Source organism: Mustela nivalis (assembly GCF_964662115.1).
Source record: "Mustela nivalis genome assembly, chromosome: 5".
NCBI classification, from domain to species: domain Eukaryota; kingdom Metazoa; phylum Chordata; class Mammalia; order Carnivora; family Mustelidae; genus Mustela; species Mustela nivalis.
In genome coordinates, this window is record NC_139024.1 from 63657016 (window position 1) to 63676122 (window position 19107).

The following is a 19107-nucleotide window of genomic DNA, read 5'->3' on the forward strand; positions in this document are numbered from 1 at the left end:
ATCAGATTTCCAGTAGTATGAGCTCTGCTTTTACCAGATATTTATTAATTATTAGAAGAATCTGAATTGTATTACCTTCAGCATATTCACGTGCCTCACTCTCCGCTGTGTCAATCTCTGTGAAGTAATATTAAGGTCCTTGCTCCGCAAAGTGTGGTCCGTGGATCAACAGCATCAGCATCATCAGGCTATGTCTTAGAAATGCAGAATCTCAAGGCCTACCCCCACCAACTGAATCAAAAGCACCCAGAAAATTCATATACACATGTAAGAGTCACTGATCTAGACAAACCTTGATTGGCGATGTTAACAGGAACGAAAATAGAGAAGATAAAATGTTTAATTTTATGCATACTTGTTTTATTAAGATATAATTGACGTAGAACATGTTAGTTTCAGGTGAACAGCATACTGATTCAATATTTGTATATATTGCAAAATGCTCACCGCAATCAGTGTAGCTAACTTACATCACCATTCAGGATTACAATTTGTTAGCTTGTGATGAGAACTTCAAAGATTTGAATATACAACACTTTCAAATATACAATACAGTAATATATTTTTAAAAGATTTTATTTATTTATTTGACACAAAGAGAGAGAGAGAGATCGCAAGTAGGCAGAGAGGCAGGGAGAGGGGTGTGGAGGAAAGCAGGCTCCCTGCTGAGCAGAAAGCCCAATGTGGGGCTCGAACCCAGGACCCTGAGATCATGTCCTGAGCCGAAGGCAGAAGCTTAACCCACTGAGCCACCCAGGTGCCCCACAATACAGTACTATTCACAATAGTTACCATGTTGTATATTATATGTCCATGATTCATTTATTTTATAACTGGAAGTTTGTATGTTTTCTTTTTCTTTTATTTTCTTTCTTTTTTTTTAAAGCAGCCTCCATGCCTGATGTGGGCTTAAACACAAGACCCTGAGATCAAGAGCTGCATGCTCTGTTGATTGAATCAGGCAGGCATCCCAGGAAGTTTGTATCTTTTGACCAGGTATGTAACATATGTCTTTTTATCAATATTTTCAGGAATTGCTAAGTTGCTATCCACTGTGGCTGGCTTTTAGCTCCATTTTGCTCACTCACTAGTAACGAGCAGTGGAATATCTAAAAAAAAAGAAATGAACCACTCATAAATCACATGGATAGATTGAACATCTCAGGATGCTATGACCTAGTATCTTAACCAAATCCCCTGAATGAAGAAGAGACCAACCTTAGTGGTCCTGGAAGGTAGAACAAGGACGGCCCTCCAGGTGGCAGGTGCAGAGGCCCCCAGCGAGGAATTCCAGTCTGGGGAGTGGGTCTGATACATGGAGAAGAGAGGCTCTTTACTTCCTACTCTCGATATAGAAAGATGTGGCATTTTCGGGGGTTGGGGGAAAAGGTGGTTCAATTTCTGAGAAAAGGGATATTTTTAAAAACTCTAGCCAGTCTTGGAAATCAACTCCAAAAATGTTATCTCAACCAACATTACATCATTTTTCTGGAAAGGTAGAGAAAGTCACCTAAGAGGGGCCATTCCTGCATAAGCACGTGATGGGCCAAATCTGGAGATGACATTTCCTTGTCTAAGTTCGAGACCCCAAGTCAGAGGGTGATTTACACGTCAGTTACCGCGTGGTGGTCAATGTTCCAGGCTGTCAGCTCGGCCCCGCCCTGCTCTTCTCGAACAAGCACCATCTGAGCTCCAGCTACATGGGGCTTTGAAAGGTTAGTCAAAGACCACATTGTGTTCCTCGAGCTGCAGGAGCGGCTACACTAATTTGGATTGTGACTTGGCTTGTCTTCCCCCCACCCTTCCTGAGGTCTGAGCTGGGTTTGTGTCAATCAGTGGTGTCACATCATTCATGCACTGAAGGATGGTGGCCCTGCCAATCCTTGAAGTTGTTTTTTTTAGGATTATCTTAGTAAGACATCTGGGAGAATGCTATATAGTTCTGCTCACTCCATACCACTAACAGTTACCCTTGCATGTTTTTGCAGACTTTTGAAAGACATGTGTCTTATCTGGTACATTAATTTGAATACTAATTGGTGGAAGGAATATTCGATTTAGAGCCAGAAGGCCTGGCTTGGCCACTTCTTTGGTGCCTCAGTTTACTCACCTACAAAATCACCATATTATATATATCTCATTGTAAAAATGAGGCATGTGAGATAATTTTGTAAACCAGAGATAAATATTGTATCAAGTAAGAGGGAACCACATCTGAACCACAGATCAAATCCAATATAATCAACAATTCATGTTAGAGGATGTAGGTCACAATCAGACATTTTAAATTTGAACATTATCTGAAAAAACCAGAACTATCAAGGATCATTAGAACCAGGGATTATTATATAGTAATGTTGGCTTTAGCAGCAAATGTTCATTAGGTTTCCACCAAGTATGAACAGTTACCAGTTAGAAATGATAACTGTAATTGTCAACTCTAACAGAAATATTCTTTGAACTAATGAAGTACATGAGCAAGTAAACAAAACATGGCTTTCTTTCTTTCTTTCTTTCTTTTTTTTTTTAAGATTTCATTTATTTACTGGACAGAGAGAGGGAGAGCACAAGGAGGAGGAGCAGCAGGCAGAGGGAGAATCAGGCTCTCTCAGGAGCAGGGAGTCCAAGGCAGGGCTCCATGAAGGGCTGGATTCCAGGATGCTGGGATCATGTCCTGGGCCAAAGGCTTAACCACTGAGCCACCCAGGTGTCCCTATGGCTTTCTTTTTTATAGGTAATGGCTGAAACAAGTCATCATTGATAAAACTCCACCTGGCAAAAGAACTCTCTCTCCGCTTTTCTCCTTTACGTGGGCATTTTCCCCGTTCTCTTGGCTTTCGAAGATGACAGAAGGCCACATGACTCCGTCATATCTCAGTTCTTATTCTCCTTTCTTTTCCTCTTGAGTATTGATTATTTTGTGGAGGGGCATCTTTCTTTCTTCTGATTCTTGCTTTACTCATTTTTCTCTCTAAATGTTCTGCTTTCATGATATTTCCCCGACTCTGGTCTCTGTCACATCAAGAGAAATTTCCCAACATCTCCGATCTTATTAGGAAAGCGTCTAAAGGAGGATTCCTGCTTATTGTCTCAGACTTTCCTTCTGAACTTTCATTTTGAGAGGGGAGGTCAGAGGGAGAAGCAGACTCCCCATGGAGCTGGGAGCCCGATGTGGGACTCGATCCCAGGGCTCTGGGACCATGACCTGAGCCGAAGGCAGTTGCTTAGCCAACTGAGCCACCCAGGCGCCCTCCTTCTGAACTTTTAATGGCAATTTGGAACATTTTGCTTTTTAAAGGAGTGTTGGGTTAAAAGAAGAAAGTAGATCTTTTTTAACATGTGGCAGGATGGAGATATAAGGGAGAAAAATAAGAGTGTTCTTTCCTTCAGTAAATCAAAATGCTAATAGCAGGAGTGTTTTGTGAATTACAGAAGTATTTTTAATTCCTTAGAAGTAAGACTTATGGAGCTGGGGATGTTACAGCCCAAGATAATTAGTCTGTGACACAAACTGCGTTCATATTCATGAGGACATGTATTAGCTGGGATTGATAAGGACAAACTGATGAGCTCAAACATAGGGAAGAGAGTCTAGAAATACTCATTGTGTCTTCATGACTTCACCTGGCATATTATCCTATGAAAAGCCTCAAGTATCCTAGCTTTTCCCACCCTTCATAAATTCAGTGTGAGCATGTACCCGGTAACCCTTCAATCCAGGTTTGCTTTATGCTGTGTTCCCGGGCGTCTTAGTCACCAACTCCGCTGGGTCTCATCTTGGTGGCCTCTAAGGGCCGAAGTTCCTGCTTCCTAAGTAAGACCTGCTCAAGAGTTGTATGGTTATTCAGAGTCTCATTCCCTTGGGGCCCTCGGTGTCTCCTAAAGATTAATAAGCAATCAGCCAATCTATCTTCTCACAATGTGGACAGAGCTTTCCATTTTTTTAGAAAATAGCATTTGCTAAGAATAATGGTATTTACCCCTTTTGGGTCAGAGATGAAAAGAACCAGACTCTTGCCAGGAAGATAGAGAGTGCGATGACGTTCAGCTCTCTGCAGCCGAGGAAAGGAGATTGTGATTTCCCCACACTAGCTAGACAATTCTCAACTAACTGGATGATCATAGTCTTGTTAGAAGGGAGTGTGTTTATCCTCTTTCTAATTTAAGCCAATAATTACACAGTACTGCTGCAGTATACATCAATCACAGTTATTCATAGTATAAGTGACCAACCCTAAGAGAAATTAAATTAAAAATCAATTGTATATTTGTATATTTGTGGCTTAAGTCCCACAAAAACTGGAAATATATGCATGGGACATAGTATATGCGAATGGAAATATATGCATTGGGACATAGTCGTGTCCCAAGGCAAAACAGTGCCAGCCTCAAAGAAAACTGGACTGGAGGTAGAGCTGATGAAAGTCTGAAAACAGGCCTAAGAAATGTAATGTTAACAAATGCCATTGTTGAACAAATAACTGTGTAGTTAATGGTCCGGACTTTTTTTTGTCTCTAATCTTCAGAGCAGCTCAGCAAGAAGTACCATGGTCTCATTTTTTTCAGATAATAAAACTAAGTCCTGAAAGGTGGAGAAACTGACCCAGGTCACTTTGTTTTTAGTTTCTCTCTGACCCATATTCTTTCCACTATGATAGCTATAATAGACCAGTAGTATTACTGGTCTCAACTATTTCCTCTTTGTTGGGCTTCCAAAATTAAACGATGTTGGAGAATCAGAAGGTAATTCCACAGTTTGTCAAAGTAAGCAGTAGAAGGCATTTTAAAGTGAAGGAAATATTAGGTTAAATTGGAAAACATGAATGAAGCAGATGCAAATTTTACAAAAACTTGAATTCAAGACAAAAGGCAAAGGAACAGGTTCTTAAATTATTTTTAAGATTCTTTTTTTGAGGTGAAGGAGACAGAAATTTTAGTCATTCAACAAATTGCTACTTTTCTTCTTCTCCCAAAATTTGCAAATCAACCATCTTAACAAAATCTAAGTATTCATCAATTTTAGCATTTCTAATATATTTAAGGAGAGTTTCATACACTGTGTTTGACTTTATGTGGTCCCTGAAATTTGGAGCATTATTATTTTTTGGTTTTATTCATAAACAGATAAAGTATGTCTATTGAAAATATATAAACTGCCTCTTTTAAAGGGAAATTATTGCTTTTTGCTTATTAAAGAGCACTTAAAATTTTAATGGACTACAAATTAATTCAAAGCTGATCTATAAAAACATGAAATCTCATGGAATATCTTCTTTACTTCCAACAAAACCCACTTCCATGCAAACCTCCATGGAGAGTGAGTTCCTGATCTGTTTTTCTGAAGCTGAAAACACTCTGTGTATAAGGCCATTACCTGGGGCTCTTTCTGGATGTGGTGCACAGGCCACACATCCATATTGGAACTGCCAATTCTTTGGATGACCCTGCCCACTTCACTACCATTGGACTACAACTCTTAATCAAAGTCACTTCAAAGACCCCAAACAGATTGATTCACATGTGAATGCAACCCAAACTGTCTTCCAAAGGAGGAGGGATTCTAGTCTTATGTTCCTTTGAACCTACTGTTGCTCATTTACTAGTATTTACTTTGCATGGCCTATGGCTGAACCATGGAAATTGGAAAACAAACTCCTATTCAGCAAGTCATGTCAAAGGTGACTGCGGAGCCAGAGAGTTGACTGTGGGACAGACATTCTTTCTGATCTGGAGGCCTCTTCTGCGGCACTGCTGTCTCCACAGTTACATACCTGTCCGTGGAAGCCTTTCGTTTATCTTGTCTATGTGGGAAGTCCTAGACGATGCCATCAATCTGAGAGATGAGAGAGATGCCCATGTGACACTCCAACAATGGTTGAGGGGGGGAGGGGAAGAAGAGAAAGAAAGAAAGAAAAAAAAAATTAGGCGATCCTGAACAAAGTTCTTTTGAACTGTACGATGGTCATAGAGAAGATCCCATAGGCACTTCTGTTCAGAAACATATTTTGTACTCTGCCAAACACACAGTGAGGCAAGATTCCCACTTGGGAACAGAAAATGGGTATTGTCCACAGACTCAGGGAAGAGAGAGGAAATAATCACATTCCTGAATTTTCTTCTGGGGAAAAATCAGATTCCTTCAGAATAACGCAGCTGCAGCACGCATCACTGCTTACTGGTCCTTGATGACAACCGTATTTCCTGTTACTTCTTCTGGCTGTGTCAGTAGAGGGGTATCCGGTGTGTTGTGTTTGAATGACTTGGGTGTTCTGTGGCCCCCAAACAAATGTTGCTGGTATTTTTACTAGTCTGGATTACACATTAAAAAATGTTAAAATTGCATTTTTGAGACATATTCAAATACAGTTTAGAGTTCTTTTGATGTGAGAAATTCACCAATCCAGATTGAATGATAAGGCTTTTTTTTTTTTTTTTTACCTGAAGAAGTACTTTGCATATACATTTTTTTACTCTATAAGGTTGCATGTATCAGTCATGAGATTGCACGTGAAAATGCCTGGGAAGATCTAACATGCTTCACAGCCTCCCAGCCATCATCATCGGTACCACCATCTTCAGCCGTAACAGGATCCTTTGGAACCATAGCTGAGCACTGTGTCTATGATGGGAGCCAAGTCCTGTTCATGTCGCTTGAATTGAGATAAAGATGAAGCTTTTCTTATGGGAAGGTCCTTGACGAAGAGCTATGCTGCCAAGCTCACAGTCCTCCAGCCAGCTGACCCTTAGGGCAAGGTGCAAAGTCCATCTGTTTGCACAGACTTTTACTCTGTGGGGGTTAGTTTGAGCAGAAGTTTCTCAGACATGATATGGAGATGTGCGTGTGAATAGTAGTGTTATTTAGTAACTTTTTTTTTCAATTTGACATTATATTTTATAAATATAATTCATAAAATTTATAAACGCCTACAAAAGTAGACCCACGTATTCATTTAAAGCATCACAGGACATTATTTACAAGTCTAACTGAATCAATTCTGTTCAGTGAAAGGATACAATTTTAAGTATAGGCTGAAAATAAAAATTTGATTTCATTGTGACAGGAATAATGCACTGTGTTTTAAACAATTGTTTAAATCATCATTCAGATCTCAATATAGCTGAAATAAGACCAGATGAAGAGATAAAAATAGCAAAGTATCCATTAAGAGTCCCTATGGAGAGTTCAGCATTAACTACAGTGATCTCATGTGTCTTCTGTGGAATATCTACAACCTTAGAATACGAACACCCTTGGAGTTTTGCTACTGCAGAAGTCATTGAAGTCATCTGCAAGGTTATTTCCAAGAACACTATGTCCTTCCACTTCTATTCCAAACTTCCTACTAAGACCACAAAACGCTTCACACCATGATCTCATTCGCCTGGGTTACATCACTCTGGAGTGGCGTGTGGTTGTATGTATTCCCTAGAATGTCCCCATTAGGCCAAGAGTGAGAGATGCTAGATTTAAAGTATTCCCTTGTTATCATAACTTTAGCTAAACATTTAAGCAGTCATGACTATATACATTTTAACAGAATTTGTGGGAAAATCTAACCAAGAACCCGACTTCCTGTCAGCCTAAATGTTAACTCCCCAGATCACATGTGCTCATGAACATGTACATACGTGTGTGGGGAGGTAGGCTCTGGAGGAGCAGGATATGCCAGGGGACAGGCAACAGGGGACCAGATAACTCCCACTCGCACCTTACCCACAAGCCCTGGGGCCCTGACCCGGCTTCAGGTCAGGGGGACCTGAAACTGTGGGTCTCCTCGCTCCCGCAGGGCAAGGAAAATGCCTGAGGAATGGACCTACCCAATGAGAAGAGAGATACAGGAAATTTTACCTGGATTGTTTTTAGGCCCATATTCTTCTGCTATGGAAAAGCAAGCTTACCTGTACTACAGAAGCATGGACTAACCTCTATAATATGCAAAAGACAAAATATTGAAGCAAACTTTGTTAAGTCAACCTTTCAACAATTATTTAGCTATTTAGTATTGGATATTGCAGATAATCCAGTTGAAAATAGAATACGTCATTTTCCCATAATTAAAGAATTTTTTGGTGGAGAAAAAGTTATTGTCCATGGAAATGCAGGGATCTCCAGGAGTGCTGCCTCTGTTATTACATACAGTATGGAAACATCTGGAATGAAGAGATACATCTGCTTATGTTCCAGAAAGATTTTGTATTAATCCTAATGCTGGATTTGTCCATCAACTTCAAGAATACGAAGCCATCTACCTGGCAAAATTAACAAAACAGATGATGTCATCACTCCAGATGGACCCACGGGCAGTTTGCAAAGAAAACACGAAGAAGAAGACGATTTTGGAAACATGCAAGTGGGGATGGCACGCAATGGCTAACTCAGGAGCAACACTATAGAGGATGTGAATTTCTACCTGGGAAGGAGAAAATACTAGAGACAATAATAATGTAAAGTGGTAAAAACAAAACAAAACAAAAAAGAAAATATGGGCATGTCCACTGGGCCAGTGTTACTCCAAGCCCTTGGCATGTCTTGCTTCATTTAAGTCTCCCAAGGACCTTGTGGGATGGATGCTACTGTTTTCTTCACCTTACAGGTGAGGGAATTAAGGTGAAGGAACTGAAGCAACTTGTTGGGGAGTCCCATAACTAGCAAGTGGGGGTTGGAACGACTTCCGAGCCTGCATTATTAATCCCCGGGCCCTGCTGCTTCCTCAGTGTAACTTGCACCCACTGGCAACCAGTAGACTGGATAGAACCCAATACCCAGTACCTTAAGCTGATACTGAATTAGTGGAGACCATTTTTCAAAGGAACAGCTTGGGACATGGCTAGACACCAACTGCTGGCTGACCACAGGAAACATCTGTCCAAAACAAGCCAGTGTGGATGCACAAAGATCATTGGTTGTTTGCACAATAGTCATTTGTACACAAATGGAGGCTTATTTGAACTTCAAACATTCTGTCCTCTAGTAGAACAGGTTGACTGTTTTCTTTGCAGTCCGGCTCAGGGCATGAATTTGTCTCTGAAATCTCCACTGCCCAGGGGTCAGGTCTCTCCATCGGAACTGTGGGGAGCTCCGGACTGGGGGTTGGCACAGTAGTGAGGTCCCAGTGTATCGGCCTCTCAGTCTGAGTTCTGAGTTCTGAGTTCTGAGTATCTCAGTTTGAGTTCTGAGCGTGGCTGCCTTCCCCTGGTGATATGCTCGTCTCTAAGTGAATCAGACTGGAGCCTCGAATTTCTCTCCCTCAAACCCTCATGACATTGTGTTTGACAGAATGCAAGTCTACCCCTGCCAGCAACAGGTGCAGCGTGGGGAAGAGCACCATGCCACAGATAACAGGCATGCATATGTCTGGTGGATTTAATTAGACACAGGGCCCATTAACAATTTCTGCAGATGTTCACATCAAAGCAGCTGAGCTAATTTCCTCACACTCTTCAGTTTGGCCTATTTTCCCCTTTCCCAGGTGTATCTACTCTGACCTTAATCTTATGATGCCTACATGCAAGCAAACTTCCTTCTGCTCCTGGAATTCAGATACTCGATTCACTGTGTGTTGTTGAAGAGATACAATTGCTAGTTGATGTTTAGTCTTTGCTCTGAAACATATATTATTCATGGTTAAGGGCCCTTTGTGGAGGCTGGGGGAAGAGTGGCTGTGTCTAGCTAGGAGCTGCATACAGTCTCTGACACAGAGAACCTGCTCGCCGGGTGTCTGAGGCCCACTGGCCGACCCAATCCAGTAATGGAAAAGGACTGATATTGGCCACATTTAACTCTCCTGCAGAAGGAAGTATTTTGTGAAGTTAAGCACTCGTGGTCTCAGGAAGCTAATGCATTTTCTAAAGAATGCAATTTATTCCCAGAGGGGATCTTAGGGTATGTCTTCATAGCTGCTGGATTTAAAAACAAGCATATTGTAACATAGTGGAGAGAAGACTTGAACCAGGAAGGAGGGGCTTGGGGTGCTCATCTCAGTCCCATTCCTGACTACCTGGGTAAACTTGGCAAATCACTTTACTCCTCTCAGCCTTACTTTATTCATTTATAAGACTATAAGGCAGGTTTAATTTTTAAGATTTCTTCTAATTCAAAAGTCCTGTATTTTTTTTAAAAAAACAGTTTAACAACATTGTTTCTCTCTGCCATACAAACATGACTCGTGGCCACACAATATTATCTTACAGAAAGGCACTGAGCTCTACATATAACCTTGCTTTAAAGGCTCTCAACAACTCTGGTAGGCAGATACAGTTATTATTCCCATTTAAAAAAAGTCACTCCCATGGGCAGATTTCATGATACCTCTGAAATAATGAGGTCTTTAACAGAGCAGTATAGACACAAACACAGAGACATCTAAAATACAGTAGTTGTTACTTTGCTGTCCTTTCTTTCTGTCACTTCAAGTCTCAACTACCTCTGTGAAGTGGATACACCTCGTGTCTCCAAAGCAGAACTCAGTGCTGAGGCACTCTTTAGATGATCGCCAGGTCTAAAATATATATCCCTGCACACCTAATCTCCAGGTGGCTCTACAGGGATTAATGTTTAGGAAGGTAAGGAAGAGCTTCTGTTAAGAAGGAACATTCATAGACCATCTAGAAATAAGACCATAGCTACATAGAAAATATCAGACATAGGCATTTTGGAAAGTCTTAGGACCTGCCTCTGATGATTGGTATGAGGCTGGGGAGGATAAGGAAAGATGTGACAAAAATGCAAACCGACAAGATAACTTACAAGATCACAAGGTAACTTACTTAAGATTTTGTGTTATGAAGTCTCTGGGTTAAATATCAGGTAGATATATATTTTAGTATATTCTTTCACTTTGCCTGCTTGTTTATATGCTAGATTCTCATTTTCATGTTATTAGTATATTCAAGATCATAAAACATTTCCTAAGGAGGTTTAGAGTTTTGGGTTAGGGTTTTGGACAGCTCAAACAGAAGGTAATGCCTAGACCCACCTTCTGCCCATAAATTACCTGGGATCATGCATGACAACCAGACTTCACATTTCAAGCTGAGAGCTGGAACCAGGGGATGGAGCTGACAGATGTAGCAAATTGACAGGACAAATGTGTTCTTATTTTGCATAAATAAATATGCACATTGTACTAAGTCTAGTAAATGGATTCCCAAAGTCCCATGACAATTGTCAGAATTAAAGGAGTAAAAGTATGTTAGGTGAGCCAATATAAGTAAATGAGCATTATTAATTCAGTAGTATTTATGTACTTCAAGAGATCTTGAATTAATAATGCAATGACATTTTATTAAAATAATGCTGCACCCTTAAAATCCCTGCCATATGCAAAACATAGTTAGATAAGAGATTTATGGGGAAATCTCATCTTCCTTTCATTTACAGTACCATTGCTGATGACAGGAGGGAATAACAGAATAGAGATTTATAGCAACATTTATTTTGCTGAGGTATTTTTCTGAGGTATTTGCAATGTTTATTTTTTATTTTTTAATTGATATATAACTGACATATATTGTTAGTTATAGGTATACAACATGATTTTACATATGTATATATTGTGAAATGATTACCAGGGTAAGTTTAGTTAACATCCATCACCTCAATAGTTCCAACTTTTAAGATTTCCTCTCTTAGCAAATTCCAAATATATATTACAGTATGTTAGCTAGAGTCACCATGTAATACATTACACTGCCAGGACTTACTTATAACTAGAAGTTCAGTATCTTTTGACTACCTTCACTCATTTCACCCACTCAGCATACCCCCTCACCTGTCTCAGATAACCACCAATCTTCATACCTGAGTTTGGTTATTTTTCTTCTTTAGAGTCCACATATAAATGAAATATATAGTATATGTCTTTCTCTGATTTATTCCACTTAATGTGATGCCCTCAAGTTTCATCTGTGTTATCACATAAAGAAGGATAACCTTCTTTATGACTGAATAATATTCCACTGTATTTATACACCACATTTTTCTCTATCCATTCATCCACCGATGGACACTATGTTGTTTCCATATATTGGATTGTGTAAATGAAACTGCTATGAACACAGAGGTATAGATATCTTTTCAAGACACTGATTTTGTTTCTATTTGATTTTTTGAATAGTGCATCTGAATGGTCTTTTCCATGTTTTCTAAACTGGACATTATAATTAGCTTTAGTAGAGGGATGCTTTCCATCTGGGAAGTGTTCCTTTGAAGGTAGGATTGGTGCATAGGTTCCCATAGGCCTTCCAGTGAATAAGAAAGCAAAGCCCCCTGCCACCTTCAAAAGAAAGCAAACCCCACTGTTACCATTTTTCTTTAAGATTTTATTTATTTATTTATTTATTTATTTTGAGAGGGGGAGAGAACAAGCAAGAGCACAAGAGCAGGGAGCACAAGAGAGAGAAGCAGACTCCCTGCCAAGCAAGAAGTCCTATGTGGGACTCAATCCCAGGACCCTGGGATCATGACCTGATTGGAAGGCAGAAGCTTAACCAGCTAAGCCATCCAGGCACCTCATTATTTTTAATAAAAAATAACATTCTCCATTTTTCACTTTACATATATAAGCCTTGAAAGGGCAGAGTTATTTACACACCACTTTTTAGGGCGATTACTATCACTTTAGTAACTCTATATATTAACGTACTCTGAAAAGAACATTTGAAATATAATAAGCTGTTAAAAATGTCCAATTATATGTCCCCAAGTACAGTGTTTTATTATCTATCTTTAAAGATTAACATGTTCTGCACAAGCAAATTGTACAATAATGTAAACTTCACTACTTACTCAAAAAGCTGTTTTCTTTCCCATTCATTGTGGAAATTTGCTTTCTACCTTTGAAAGTAGAGGATCTTTTTTTTTTTTTTTTTTTTTTATTTTAAAGATTTTATTTATTTATTTATTTATTTGACAGAGATCACAAATAGGCAGAGAGGCAGGCAGAGAGAGAGAGAGAGGAGGAAGCAGGCTCCCTGCTGAGCAGAGAGCCTGATGCGGGACTCGATCCCAGGACCACAGGATCATGACCTGAGCTGAAGGCAGCGGCTTTAACCCACTGAGCCACCCAGGCGCCCCTGAAAGTAGAGGATCTTGAACACAGTGATCTCGTTTAAACTTGTCCTCATAACTTAAGAGTTTTTCCTTGAAATAGTATTTTTTAATGCGGGACCCTACTTTGGTCCCGAATTTCCCCTTCTCTGGAGTGGTTGGTTGGCTCATCACCACCCACATTACCTTCTCTACCCTTCAGGATCCCCTTGTCAGTGGTACTTAGAACCAGGAAAGTGCACCCAAACTACGAGACAACAAGACTCAAGTGTATAGCTCTAGGGCAGGGAACTGGGAGAGAAACTCTGGGGATCAGTGGAGTCCTTTCTTTACTTTGGTACCATTCCTAAGTCCAGGGTTTCCTGAACTCTGACCCTGGAAGAGTCGAGTGCTAATGTCACCATTTGCATATCCCTTACAGATTACAATTCAGGGTTAGCCGAACTGTTGAAAAATTAAAATCTATGTGATAAATATGCACTATGTTGGCCCATGTATTTTATGGGATGCAGAAAGAAGGCATCTTTTCTTTATCTCTGACTCCCCAGTATGAATCCATAATTTCCAACAAAGCCATACTGGAGAGGAGGCCTGTTTTTTCCAGGGCTTCTCAATGATTTGGCAATCTCTGCCCCAACCTCCACTCCCAGGATGTTTGTTCTCATGCTTCACGGTGTCCCTCTACAAAGCAAGCCACAAAATGGGTCTGGGAACGCTTTGGGGAAAGAATGGTCCTGTTCTGTGGGATACCCCAGAGGTGTCCCAGAATGAGACCACAGGCGTCCTTAGGATGCTGACCCGACCCTGGGAACTCAAGAGGTTGACACAGGGGTCGAGAACCGATGTCCCTTGGATGCCTGCAGTGCTGTTATATGACCCCATCCCACTGGGCAGCTGTCAGCATCACAGCGGACACATTTTGACTAGAAATCCTGCCTTATTGTGAGAGGTTGCGCTGGTATGAAAGGAACATTTTCATTCAAGATCCATTTGGGGGTCTGCTTGGGAAATTATGGACCTGCTGGGTTTGTAGGCTCCAGGTTGCTCTTCATCAAATGTATTTTCTTACCTTTCTTTGATTGAGAGCAAAAGATAACAAATTATCTTCCCTTTCTGCTGCCAAGAAGGGACATCACAGGAGATTCATCTTCCGCTTTTTCCTGCCTATAAAACACGAACAGTATCTTCAAGGTCATTTCAGCACAGCTAGGGCCATGTCCACACTCCAGAAGAGGAATGGCCTCTTTTCTGTGCCAGGCATTATGCCATATGCCTATGTACACTGAAGAGTGACCTATCTGAGGGGAAAGAAATCAATACGGTGGAAGTTCCTTCAGTGGCTTTCTTTTCTCCCTTACTTGGCCGCTTTATCAATTTGTTTTTGAGTTTGGTTTATCTAGCTTTGCAAGGGTGGGCATCATCAATGCATGATTTCCTCCCTTCCCCGGCAGTTCAGAAAAGTAAGGGCTTGAGCCCCCAAAGAATGGAGAGGCGTCCTCTGACCCCTGCTTGGTTTCCTGTCATGTTCTCAACTTGGCAAACCAGTTACTCACCACCAGTGCAGTTCCATCCCATCAGAGAATACATGGGAATTTAGAAATAGATTTCCTCCTCTGTTTCAACAACAAGAAAGTTCTCAGGAAAGTGAGATTGCCTTCATACATTAGAGGAAGACCAATGTGCTATCTGGGACACTGAAAGTGGGGGCTGGGGTGCCTTAGGAAAGATCAGTTAGGAAAAGTGAAGGCTCTTTACTATGGAAAACAGCAGAGAATCCTCAAAAAAGTTTAAAAATAGAACTATCCTACAATCCAACAATCGCACTGCTTGGTATTTATACCCCAAATGCACAAATTCATGCACCCCTGTGTTTATAGCAGCATCATTTACAACAGCCAAATAATGGAAACAGCCCAAGGGACCATCAATAGATGAATGGATAAAGAAGATGTGATGTGTAGATATAGACCACGGAATATTATTCAGCCATAAAAAATGAAATCTTGCCATTTGTAATGACATGAATGGAGCTAGAGAGTATAACACTAAGTGATAGTTATAACACTAACTCAGTGAGAGAAAGACAAATACCTCATGGTCTCACTCACATGTGGAATTTAAGAAGAAAGCAAATGAGCAAAGAAGAGAGAGAGAGAGAAACCAAGTAACAGACTACAGAGAACAAACCAGTGGTTACTGGGGTGGGAGGGGTAGGTGATGGGGATGAAGGAAGGCACTCGTGATGAGCATGGAGTGAAGGATGGAAGTGTTGAATCATCACATTGCACATCTGAAACCAATATAACACTGCACATTATATTGTTAAGTTAACCAAAACCTTTTTTTTTTTTAAAGGCAAATGCTCTTACCTTAGGTCCTGAGCTGCCTTCATTTTATCTTGGGGTATGGATCCAGGCACCCCTAGGGAGGCGACTGCCAGCCATCCTGGGTTCCAAGGGGTCCACAGAGATGACTGGATGCCACATACAAGGTACTCCATACAGTATGGGGTCCTGCTACCCTGAACCCCCGTTCATCAATTCAGCTAATCCCAGCCACAGTTTTTGGTGTCTGTTCTATGTTTAGCTTGCTCAAAGGAAAGAAGGTTCTGTCCTTGCCCCAAATGATTGGACTTTGTCAGAGATTTGAGAAATCTTAAAGTTGATGAATTCAATTTGGAGTAAAAAATAATCAAAAGCAATAAATAAGAATCTGATCCCCTTTGTTAAGATTAAAGAAATATGGGGGCTTTTGGTTGGCTCAGTCAGTTAAGCACCTGCCTTCTGCTCAGGTCCTGGGATCGAGCTCCACATTGAGCTCCCTGCTCGGTGGGGAGCCTACTTCTCCCTCTACCTCACCACCCCTACGCTTGCATGCATGTTCTCTCTTTCTCTGTCTCTCTCATATAAATTTTAAAAATGTTAAAATAAAAGATAAATAAATATGTATTAAATAAGTATCTTAATGTTAATAAGAAATAACAAAAAGAAAAATATATTAATACACACATAAGTAGATTGCCCTGCGCTTTTATAATTTTTGTAGCTTTGCATTCATCCTTTTAATTTTCAATCTCCCTCTCACACATGTTCAAATTACTACCAGATCACACATACCAAAAAGTGCAAATATTTTGGTGTTGTACCTTGGCAAGTTAAAAATAGTAGTATTTGAGGTTTTATTATATTAATCTTTATAGAGATGTTTCAAAACTATCTAATGTTACTATATATATATTTTTATAGCTAAAACTTTACTGGTGAAAAGACAGGCATGAAAGCATTTAACAATGACCTCAACTTAACAGAACTAACTGCCAGTTAAAACCATCTTTTAGAATAGCCGTAAAAATACAACCATCTTCCCAAATTACTTAATCTTAAAATGTCACATGGGGCGCCTGGGTGGCTCAGTGGGTTAAAGCCTCTGCCTTCGGCTCAGGTCATGATCCCAGAGTCCTGGGATGGACCCCACATCGGGCTCTCTGCTTAGCAGGGAGCCTGCTTCCTCCTCCTTCTCTCTCTCTGCCTACTTGTGATCTCTGTCTGTCAAATGAATAAATAAAATCTTAAAAAAAAAAGTCACACTTTTGGGGCACCTGGTTGGTGCAGTCAGTTAAGCGTCCAATTATTGGTTTCAGCTCAGGTCATGATCTCAGGGTCGCGAGATCGGGACCCATTAAGACCCTGCTTAAGATTCCTCTCCCTCTTTCCTTCCCGATCTCTAAAATAAAAAACTAAAACGTGAAAAAAAAAAAAGTCACACTTTTAATTCTTGGGTCAAGACTGAGTTTTCTTAATCATTCACTATATATGAAAGTCAAGTTATTGCATCCTACACCTTAAACGTCTACAGTGCTATGTGTCAATTCTATCTCAATAAAACTGAGAAAAGGAGATTTCCAAGTTTCTCTTAGAGCAGAAGGGCAAAGATCATAAACAACTCTCGGCATACAAAAATCACCTTAGTAAAATTTTAACAAGAATAATGTCTAAGCAAAACCAATGGAAGAAATTCTGTGTGCATTTCTCCTCCCCTCCCCCCATCACCACCATTTTCTTCAAAGCTTCTTGAATTTTTTCTTTTCAATTCAATTTCAATTTCTTTTTCAATTACCTACAAGAGAGCCAGGTAAAGGTAATGAAGAAAAAACCAATCTCCATGAGAACATAGAAGTTACGGCTTACTAAAGAATACATTTAAAGACAGTATTTTGGTCACATTGTATGTCAGAGATCAGAGTATATAATGAGGCATCTTTAACATAAATAACATATCAATTTCAGAAATGTTTAACTGTAATATCTGGTAGTCCACCAGAAAGTGGCAAAAAGAACATTTTACTGGTACATGGGAGACCCCAAGACAGCATGTGTTGTGACATAAATGCGCTGTGTGTGAAATTCACGTTGGTGCCTTAGTCATATCCTTGACTGGAAGAACACCAGAATACCCAGACACTGCAAGCATGTTACCGCTATATTGTCTTCACAAACTCTTTGTGTTTATGGAGAGAAGAAAATCGGAGGAGGTGGGAGAGGAGTAAGTAACAGTTAAATATGGAGGGGGCCTTTCAAATAGAGCAGATCATTTTTACTCTCTTTCTCTTCCCCCTTTTGAATGGTGTCAAGGCACAAAGGCTTCACAGGTTGTCCTCCAGAGATGCTCAGCCAGGGATCACCCCTACTCTGGGCCTTAACTGCTAAGAAGGCTCCGAACATTTTCTACTCCCCTCCATTCGCACCCTTGCCGCAGGCTCCTTCCCCAACACAGTATCCATCAAGCGGTACCCCAGCCTCTTAGACCCACAGAGCTTGACCAGCCTGGTTATGTCCAGCTTCAGTTAAGACCAAGCCGCTCCATAAAATAGACACGCTCATCTTTAGATGTAAGACAGCATACAATTATGAGCATCAATTCCCACTTATCAGTTATCAAAACGAAAATGATACAGCAAAGGGGCTTATATTTAGGGTACTTTATAAATATAAGGGATTGTTGGGGCACCTGGGTGGCTCAGTCATTAAGCATCTGCCTTGGGATCAGGTCATGATCTCAGGGTCCTGGGATAAAGCGCTCCCTTAGGCTCCCTGCTCAGCAGAAAGCCTGCTTCTCTCTCTCCTACCCCTCTGCTTGTTTTCCCTCTCGCTGTGTCGCTCTCTGTCAAATAAATAAAATCCTTTTTTAAAAAAATATGAGGGATTGTTTTCTAGAAAAATACACTGTAGCATATTCAATATCTGCATGACTCAGCCAGGCTGCTGATCTTACATAACCGGAAGAAGGTTTCACAGAAAAGGTAAAATGATCACTATTTAACAGAAAGGAAATTGATTAGAATAGGAGAAGCAAGAAACTGGCCATGAATGTGAAGAAGACAGTACTTGGGACTATATTCTGCCTCTCAACCTTGCGTTCATGCAAAAAAGTCTCAAGCGTCTTATCCCTCTAGGTTCCTATACAGACAGACAATATTTTTGCAGCTTTTTAAGAACGGGAAGAAGTTTGTTATTCCATTCCCAATACAGAATTTTGCGTTTGGATGGTCTAAGCTTAGCCTGGCTCCCAAGACGTGTATCATAGGGTCAGCCGTGAAAAAAGCCAATAGTTTACGATTGCAATCATGCTTGTAACAGTGCGAGCAACGGCAGTACGGTGTCTCGCGTCTATTATCAATTTATAGCCAGCTCTGTCCAAGGCACTGGCCTTTGCCCTCCTGCCTGACAGACAATGGCCAGGGAGTTAAAGCAACACTGTTTGCCCATTCTCCTCACTGATGTTTATGCATATTGAAAGAAACAACTTCATCAAGGTTTGAATTCTTTCCTAAGGGCGGTCTTTCTGTCCTCACCCTTCCCTGCCCTGCCCTGCCTGCACAGCACACCACCTCCAGAGACTGCTTAGCCAAGGGCTCCCTTCTGAAGCGGCGCCACTGATGCCACCTTGTGGGCACTAACCCCTTTTCTGAAAAGATGAGGTGGTTACAGCCAGCTTTCTGCCAGCCTTCCAGGGCTTGGGAACAACGCGCTCCTCGGAGCCACTCCTGGCAAAGTTATTCC

The 19107-nt window shown here is 40.7% G+C and overlaps 1 long non-coding RNA gene and 1 pseudogene across 2 annotated transcripts; one reads left to right on the forward strand and one right to left on the reverse strand.

Annotated features, from left to right (window-relative positions):
- Positions 1–412: 412 nt before the first annotated feature.
- Positions 413–11063, reverse strand: LOC309864600. The gene is made up of 4 exons (XR_014311637.1): positions 10995–11063; positions 5768–5833; positions 1219–1308; positions 413–1109 (listed from the first exon to the last, which is right to left on the reverse strand). It is a non-coding gene; the product is annotated as an uncharacterized lncRNA (long non-coding RNA).
- Positions 7705–8448, forward strand: LOC309864599 (serine/threonine/tyrosine-interacting protein pseudogene; annotated as a pseudogene). Its single transcript has one exon. The product of its transcript is annotated as a serine/threonine/tyrosine-interacting protein pseudogene (transcript).
- Positions 11064–19107: the final 8044 nt, after the last annotated feature.